Below are 9,854 nucleotides of genomic sequence, written 5' to 3' on the forward strand. Positions count from 1 at the left end.
AATAGTCGATCCTCATCATTGGAAGATAACTGTATTTGCAAATTCACCTCAAATTTATGTCTGCTCCTATTGGAAGTTTTGAGACCAAATCGGTAGGTGACATTCTTCTGTGGGTGCTAGATGTATAAATGGCTCATGGGAAACTGCTTTTTTAGCCTAGAATCTTTTCTCCATTTCAACATTTATACTGAGACTTGCATGGATGAAATCAGCTAAAGTATCTTGTTTACAGTATGCTCTCTTTGATTATACAAGCCATGAGCTGCTTAGCAATGGGGATACGTTCTGAGAAATGCATCCTTAGGCAATTAATTTTGTTCTTGTGCAAACAGTGCACTTAAACCTGGATGATACTTTGATATGACTGGCAGCACGGTAGGTTTATACCAGTATCACAAACATGAGTACTGCGTTGATCTGTGATGTTATGATGGCTATGATGCCACTAGGTGACAGGAATTTTTCTGCATTATAATCTTTTGAGACCACCATCGTGTATGCAGTCTGTCGTTGACTGAAATGTTACGCAGTGCATGAGTACTTGCTCTCATCAAACTATAGTCATACGTGACTTAACAGACAGGGATACATACAAATTCTTTAAGCACTTGCGTCACTCTAAACATAGGGTGCACTTAACACAAATCTAGGTGGTGTAGCCTACTACACACCTACGCTGTATGGTATAGGCCATTGCTCCTAGGCTATTAACACAAGGTAAGTAAACATAGAAAGGTACAGTAAAAGTAATGAAAGACTTAAATACTGGAACACCTGTATACGCCACTTACCATGAGTGGACCTTGGCAGGACTGGAAGTGGGTGTGAGTGAGCCGGTGAGTGGTGAGTGAATGTGAAGGCCTAAGACAGTGCACTGTTGTAGACTAAACACTACATTTAGACTACACTAAATTTATAAACTATACTTTCAATAATTAACAGCTTACTGCAACTTTTAACTATAAACATTTTAATTTTTTCACTTTAAAAATCTTTTGTAATAGCATCAAGTTAAGACGTACAGCTGTACAAAAGCATCCTTATTCTATATGCATTTTTCCTATTTAAATTTTTTATTTATTTATTTTAAACTTAAAAATTAAGACAAACATTAGCCCAAATCTACACAGTGTCATGTCATCGATAACACTTGTCTCCACCTTCACATTTTGTCACACTGGAAGGTGTTCAGGGGTAATAGGTAATAGCTCTCATGGAGTTGTCGTGTGAAAAATGCCTTCTGTAACACTTCCTGAAGGACCTGCCTCGAGCTTGTCCGGAGGCCATGTTACTCTGTTCAGAAGTGTATCCATGGTGGTTTGGTTGGTTGGTTTCTTTAGGTTTTCTTGTAAGCAGATAATGCGTCATGTACATTTCTCAATAAAATCCTTTCGGTGTTGGGGTCCATGTTTTCAAATTTTTTAAGGACCTTGTTGCCATGCAAAAGCATCTGCTAACCTCTGAATTTTCTTGGGGATTCTTGTTCTGCAGTTTTCCCTCTTCTTAAGCTTTTCATTCTTATTCCAGTTCCAACAACTCACTCGTCACTTACTCAGGAACCACCTTTAGGACTCTGTCACCCTCATCCACACCCAGGTTAAAGTGTTTGCCATCTCAATCACAAGCTTCATTTTTGCAACTTCCTTACCTCATCCTTGACGAGTCCTTTGAAGTTAGGGATGAACCTCTTCAGTGTCTTCCAGATGCCATTTATACACTCACTCCTTGGTGACATCACACTGAATCCAAGCAAGGTTCTTGATAGAGTCAGATGTAACTCCAGAATTTCATCAGTGTCTTCCTCAGTTGCAGCAATAGCTTGAGCAAAACTTGAACGAAGTTCCTCAGGTGGTAGGCCTTAGAAGCTGCTCTAATTCCCTGATCCAAAGAGGGTGTTTGGAAGGGAAAACACCATGTTGACATTGGGATGAAGACCAATAAGGATTTCTGGAAGAGTTAGGGTTAGGGTTAGGGTAACCTAACCCAACAAACAAAATCTTGAAAAATAAGTTATTCTTCAAACTCCATTTTGCTGGCGTAGCAATTCAGGAGGGCATTCTTGGAAGAGGAACTGTCATCCATAGCTTCTTACTGCTTCTGTAGTACACTGGTAGCATGTGCTTAATGGTATGCTACAAGGCCCTGGGTTTCTCACCTTGCCAGATCACGAAGGATTTCAGTTTGTAGTCTGAAACATTGCCCCTATTATCCTGTCCTTAAAAGCCTTGAAACCTGACATTAACTTGGCCTTGTGGATGAAAGTCCTTTCAGGCATCTATTTCCAGAATAGGGACTTTTCATCCATATCGACTATTTGCTCTGGCAAGTAATTTTTCTCCACAGTCAGCTTATCTAGGCTAGAGTTTACAAAAATTTTTCAACTGCCTTCACGAGCCCTGGCAGATTCACCAGTCACTTTTACATTATGTAAAGAATAACGATTCTTGAATAGTTTAAACCACCCAGAGCTAGCAGTAAATTCAGCATCATAGTTGGGTCCGGCCTTCCCAAACTGCAAATTTTTTGCTTTGGCCATGATCATTTTTCTGCGAGAGAGATGCTTCTGTCTGGTTGTCAATTCAGGTCCATGTCTTATGAAGGCCCTTCTTGAATTTTTCTTAGTCTCATTGCTTTTCGTGAATCAGATCTTTGTACAGTTTCCCTCACCTTGTTCTTGTTCTTCAAGATGGTAACTATGGTGGAATGGGACATGCCTGACAGGCAAGCAGTAACCATTACTGATTTTTCCACCTTTGTAGTCTAATCACTTGTTTCCAGGTCAATCACTCATGTGGCCTCTTACTGGTAATATTAGTGAATTTTATATGTTCAGGGGCCATGATGAACCAAACAACAAGAGACTGTTTCATTTTCTCTTGTGCTTGATTTAATCAAAAGACGTGGTAACCTATGAGGCTGCTGCTGGCATAACAGCATACTGTTTTACAGCAAACTTACAAGTAGAAACTGAGTACACTCTAAAATAATCATAAAGAGTATATGTAGTAAATACATAAACCAGTAACACAGTCGTTTATCATCAAGTATTAGGAACTGTATAATTGTATGTGCTATGCTTTTATATGATTGGCAGGACAGTAGGTTTGTATACACCAGCATCACCATAAACGTGAGTAATGTGTTACACCAAGACATGATGGCTACGACTCACCAGGCAATAGGAATTTTCAGCTCCATCATAATCTTATGGGACCACCATCATCTTTGAGGTCGGTCATTAACCAAAAACATCATTATGTGCTACATGACCGTACTAGGTCATGAGTAATATTTTCAAGGATACTTTGACATTTTCTTATTTTTTGGATGTAAAACCATGGTCCCAGATTATTCGTTTGCATTGAGTAAATGACTGCAGAGGACCTGAAGTGCATTTTCCCTATACATTAGTCCCTGCTTACCTTCAGGGGATGTTTTCAAGGTCCCCAGTGGATACCTGAAGCCACAGATAATACCAAACTTTCATATTTTCTCTTAAAGGAAGCACTTCATGGCTTTTCTTTGGCATACCCAAATTGCCAGCATCCCTACTCTTGTGCTTTGGGGCCATTGTTAAGTAAAACAACATAACTTGAACATAAGGACTGCAATACCATGACAGTCATAACTGAGATGGTTATTAAGTGATTCACAGACGGTAGCATATACAGCGTGAATACACTGGACGAAGGGATGACACACATCCTGCACTAAATAGCATGAGATTTCATCACACTACTCAGAACGGCACACAATTTAAAATTTGTGAATTATTTCTGCCTGGAATTTCCCATTTAATATTCTCAGACTGTGGTTCACCGCAGGTAGAAACCATGGAAAGCAAAACTGCAGGTTTCAAGTTGGAGGCAAAATGGGTGGAATTGGTTAATATACTGGCCAATATCATCAAGTCATGATAAAGTGATACACATTGCTCTGCTAGGAAACCAAACCATCATGAGGACATCCTGGAGTCCCCCAATGCTATCTCCCTTTTCCTAGACTTCATAGTGACTCACTCTCTTTAGTAAATAGAGCCTATCTTCAGTTCGACAATCGAATTGGTTAGATACAAGAGTTCTTAGTTACCACTTTAATATTTCTCAGATGCTGCTGTGTCTTGTCAGTCATCTAGTTGCAAGTGCTAGGTGTGTACATGGTAGAATTAGGTAACCCAATTTCAAATTTTAGATGTTACCTAATTCAGCTGTGATGTGTCCATCACAATCATGGCAAATTTGGGTGTGTGTGGGGAGGAGATTGTCTTACCTATAAAGGTAGAAAAGCATGCAATTTACTTATTGACATGGTTACTAATAATATCCCCAGAAAACTTGAAATGACGTGGGATATTCATTCGCCTAAACAAACATTCTGTAGAGAAAAAGGTCTTCACATTGGAAGTCAAGAATATTTGTATTTTTTTGGAAAGACCCCACAAAATACGTAACAACCACTGATAAGATATATATGAACAGATGGATTTCTGATTGAGATGGGATTTTGTTTCTATGTATCACCCCTCATCCCAAGTAAAATAGTGTAGTACTTGGAATATTTTGCACTCATTTTAAAATTGCCAAGTATATGTACCAGCCTGACATCCAAAAGTACTTTATCAGTCCCCGAACGTTAATATTTCCCAAACTATTGAACTCAGTCTAAGACATTTTGACCATTTTTCTAAGTAACAGCATAAAAAGTTATAATGTAAAATGAGTCTGATGCTAAACTGTATGCTACACGCATCTTTTCTACTTTTAAACTTATTGAATAGAGTTAATTTTTTAAATAATCACTTATAAATGTTGGTGACTATTATTCATAATACCAATTGTGATGACTGATAACTGGTGGCACTGTAATTATTATGGCCAACAACGAAAATTTGGAATGAAGTGCCTAAGGAATGGAATGGAGCTCATGGTCACTAGGAAGAAATAGCAGTTGTAAGCACCTGCATAGAGAGCAGTGATTCTTAAGACAGGGGCCTATGTTGTCGGAAAATCAGTGGATCTTTTTTTTAACAGTGAAAGAAATGACTGCTTTTGAATCAATAATTGTAAATGTTAAATTGACCATGTGCTATATGTTTACATATCAAGTGAACCCTTTATGTGCACTATCTCATTTAATTCTTACAACCACTCTATGAGGTTGGTCCTGTAATATAGTCCCATTTTACAGATAAAGAGACTAAAGCTTCAACAAGTGTAGTGACTTGCCCAAAATCACACAATAAGTGGTGGTGAAGCTAGGATAAGCTTTGTGTAAACTGCCTGTTATCTACTGTAGAAGTAAAGTTCCATAAAATTTCACTTATTTGGGGTAACTTCAGCCCAGGGGGTGGGAGGTGGAATGGACTCAGCACACAATAGCAAGCCAAAACATAAAAAATACTTTTCTGTTGTAATGTTTTTGGGCAGTCAAAAAACTAAGGGAAAGTGAAAATCATTCGTTAGAAGAAAAAGGAGATCTTTAACTAGGTTGACCTCCTTCTGATTTAGAATAATTTTCTTCTTTCTGAAATGCCTAGACTGCCTAGAAATATCAAACATTTCCTTTAGCAACACTGTGATCATTTTTTCGAGCTTGTTCTTATTCCCATTCTAGGTGCTCTTGGAATTGTAAATGAACTTAACCAAAACCTTTTAATTATCATAAGAGTTTTTATAAAAACTTGTGGAATTAAACTTCTGACCCTGTATTGCTCTTCTGTGCCAATTAGAAAGGTTTACAGGCTGTATACATTACCTTTTCTCAATACTTATTAAGAAATATGTTAGATAAAATGCCAATTGCTGTTGCTAAAGAAGAAATTTCCAATAAATTAAGTATGTTTTATTTAAGTAACATATACTGCTAGTGAGAGGCAATTTATTTCTCTTGCTAATCTTTTGTTTTTTTTAAAAGATTTTATTGGGGAAGGGGAACAGGACTTTACTGGGGGAACAGTGTGTACTTCCACGACTTTTTTTTTTTTCCAAGTCAAGTTGTTGTCATTTCAATCTTAGTTGTGGAGGATGCCGTTCAGCTTCAAGTTGTTGTCCTTTCAGTCTTAGTTGTGGAGGGCGCAGCTCAGCTCCAGGTCCAGTTACCATTGCTAGTTGCAGGGGGCGCAGCCCACCATCCCTTGTGGGATTCGAGAAATTGAACTGGCAACCTTGTGGTTGAGAGCCCACTGGCCCATGTGGGAATCGAACCGGCAGCCTTCGGAGTTAGGAGCATGGAGCTCTAACCGCCTGAGCCACCGGGCCGGCCCCCTTGCTAATCTTTTTTGCTGAAAAAATTCAACAGACAAGAATTCCTTGTATTTTCTTTACCAACTATATTAACGGATAATAACTTAAAAGGCAGCACTTTTTTTTTGTCATTTAAATTTAGCTTTCATCTGGTCCCAGATAGAGATGACTGAAGCGACATCATATTCATGGTGATGTAAGTTATTCCTCTCTTCTCTCCCCTTTAATAACAAACATCTTGACATCCATAGAGACACCAAATGAAAATGTCTTTGCACATTACACCAACGGACACACCAGTCCACCTATGCACCCCCAGCTAAACAAACAGATCCTCAGTAAGGGCTACAGATCCAAGGGATTTGGAGAACCTGTGCCACAGTCATTCACCATGATGGGGGGGAAAAGAGCCTGGAGAGTGCAACATTGAGCAGATACCCATGAGGGAGAGAATTTATGGCAGTCCAACCTGCCAGAGGGAAGATTTCAGCATGCTATCAGAGTGGGATAGAGATGAGTTTGGATGCAGAGGAGAGAGCGGAATTCACCAAGGTGGGCCCTCTCCCTAGGGTAACACTGCAAGGGGCTGGGCTTCTGACTCTGGCAGTGGCAACCTCTACGGCAGAGGATGTGGGAAGTGGTGACCTCCTCCATGGAGGAGGTGAAAAGCAAAAGTGGTGAGAGAATGCTGGGATACCACAGTAGTGTAGGTTTCACAACAAACCATTTCTCTCCTGAAGCACCCAAATTTCTGAAGTGGGACCTCCATAACTGGAAGGAGCAAAGAGAAAGGAAAGCAAGCAGATAAGAATATGAAAGGTCATTAAAGAAACGCATTTCCTCATGTCTGCTTCAGGACTTGAGCAAGAAGTTTACTCACAAACCTCTGGGAGTACCACTCGAGGATCCCCTCACCAACATGTGGGCATGTTGCCCCAAGTGCCAAACCTACACCTCCCCCTACTTGTCTGCCAGCTCCTTGTGTGCAATCCTGAGTGCATCCCATGAGCCAGCTCCAGTAGACATAATGGATGTTCAGATAATAGGCCAAGCTCTAGGGCAAGTGAGAAATCACAGACTTGAGCTATAGTGCCACAGTCTGGAATACAAAACAAAGGTTTTTTATAGCCAGCCTGTTGAATTGTAAGAATCAAAAAGGACATAAAACCTTAGTTAAGACGGTGTCTGCTACTTCAAATGCAAAAACAGAAATGCATACCTACAAACACTGAATAATTGAGAAAATATGGTATCAAAAAAGAAAATAATTCTACAACAACTGAATGCAAAGGCACAGAATACTGTGATCTAACTGATGAAGAAGTCAAAATAGCTTTTATGAAGAAATTTAATGAACTTCAAGAAAACTCGGAAAGACAATTCAATGAACGTGGGCATAAAATTAATAAATAAAAGCAGTCTTTACCAGAGATTATAAAAAAGAACCAAACAGAAATTCTGGAGCCAATGAATTAAATGAGATGAAGAATGCCATAGAGAACATTGGTAACAAGGTGCACCACATGGAAGAAAGAATAAGTGACTTAAAGAATATGAATATAGAAATTAAATTATTTTTAGGAGAACTAAGGTCTAAAATAAGTGAAGAAACCCTATGAGAACTATCAGATTCAATCAGAAAGACAAATATAAGAATAATTGGTGTACCAGAAGAAGAGAGGGAGAAGAGAGGGAGAAGAAAGTAGAGAGATTATTTAAAGAAATAATAGCTGAGAACTTCCCCAAACTGGGGAAGGACTTGAACATACACATCCATGAAGCTAATAGAACACCCTATTATTTCAAAGCAAAAAGACCTTCTCCAAGAAATGTAACGAAACTGTCAAAAATCAAAGATGAAGAATCTTAAAGGCAGCCAGGAAGGACAAAAGAAAAGAACCTACAAAGGAATTCCCATTAGTCTAGCAGTGGGTTTTTCAGCAGACACTCTGCAGAGTAGAGAGAATAAGAAATAGCAGAATGACATATTCAAAGTTCTGAAAGATAAAAGAATAACAGTCAAGAATACTTTATCAGGCAAAGTTATCCTTCAGATATAAGAATAAAAAGCTTTCCCGGACAAAAGCTGGGGGAGTTCACCACCACCAGACCAGACCTGCCTTGCAAAAAATGCTGAAAAAAGTTCTTTAAGCTGAATGAAAATGTTAATCAAGACATGAAAACATATAAAAGTATAAAATACTCTGGTAACGGTAAGAAAAAAAGTCAAAATTAGAAAACTGTAACTCTATATTAGAATGGTATGTTAACCAGTTAACTATAGTATAAACGTTAAAGGAAGAGTATTAAAAAAAACACTATAGCTATGTATTTAACAAACACACAGCATAAAAATTGGTAAATTGTGACATCAAAAATACAAAAGGGGAGGAATAAAAGGGTGAAGACTTTATAGGTGATTGAAGATAAGTTGCTACCAGCATAAAATGGACTGTTTTATCTATGAGATGCTTTAGGTAAGCCTCATGGTAACCACAAAGCAAAAATCTATAGTAAGTTCATGAAATAAAATAAAGAGGGAGGGATGGTGAGACAGAATACAGCACCATGAAAAACCATCAATTTACAAAGGTAGGCAGAAACAGAGGAAAAAAAGAAATGATGGAGATACAAAACAATGAGAAGTCAAACAATGAGATGGCAGTACTTAAGTCCTAACATATCAATAATCTCTATCAATGAATTAAATTTATCATCAAAAGGCACAAGTGGCTTGATGGATTAAAAAAACAAGATCCAAATATATGCTGTTTGAAGGAGACCTATCTCAATTCTAAAGATACATATAGGCTCAAACTGAATGCAAGGGGAAACCAAAACAAAGCAGGGTAAACATACTTAATATCAGATAAAATAGACTTTAAGGCAAAAAAATGATAATGAGACAAAGAAGGTTATTATATAATGATAAAGGGTTTGCTCCACCAAGAAGATACAACAATCATAAATATATATGTACCCAACATTGGAGCCCTAAATATATTAAGCAAATACTAGCAAATCTGAAGGGAGAAATAGACAACAACACAATAATTGTAAGGGACTTCAATACCTGATTGTCAGCAAATGATAGATCATTCAAAAAAAATCAACAAAGAAATGTTGGAATTGAACTATACTTTAGACCAAATGGACTTAATAGACATAAAGAACATTCCATGCCAAAGCAGCAGAATGCACTTTCTTCTCAAGTGCACACAGAATCTTCTTCAGAATAGGTCATATGATAGGACATAAAACAAAGCTTAGCAATTTTAAAAATAATGAATCACATTAACTATCTTTTGTGACCAAAATGGAATGAAACTAGAAGTCAAAAAGAGAAAAGCTGGAAAATCAACAAATATGTGTAAACTAAATAACACACTTCTGAACAACCAATGGGTCAAAGAAAAAATCAAAAGGGAAATAAAAAATTATCTCAAAACAAATGAAATTGGAAACACACCATATCAATTTCTATAGGATTATGCAACAGTTCTCAGAGAAAAGTTTAAAGTAGTAAATACACATATTGAGAAATGAGAAAGATCTCCAATAAACAACCTAACTTTACACCTCAAGAAATTAGAAAAAGGAGAACAAGTTAAG

Source organism: Rhinolophus hipposideros, assembly GCF_964194185.1.
Source record: "Rhinolophus hipposideros genome assembly, chromosome: 13".
Taxonomy (NCBI): domain Eukaryota; kingdom Metazoa; phylum Chordata; class Mammalia; order Chiroptera; family Rhinolophidae; genus Rhinolophus; species Rhinolophus hipposideros.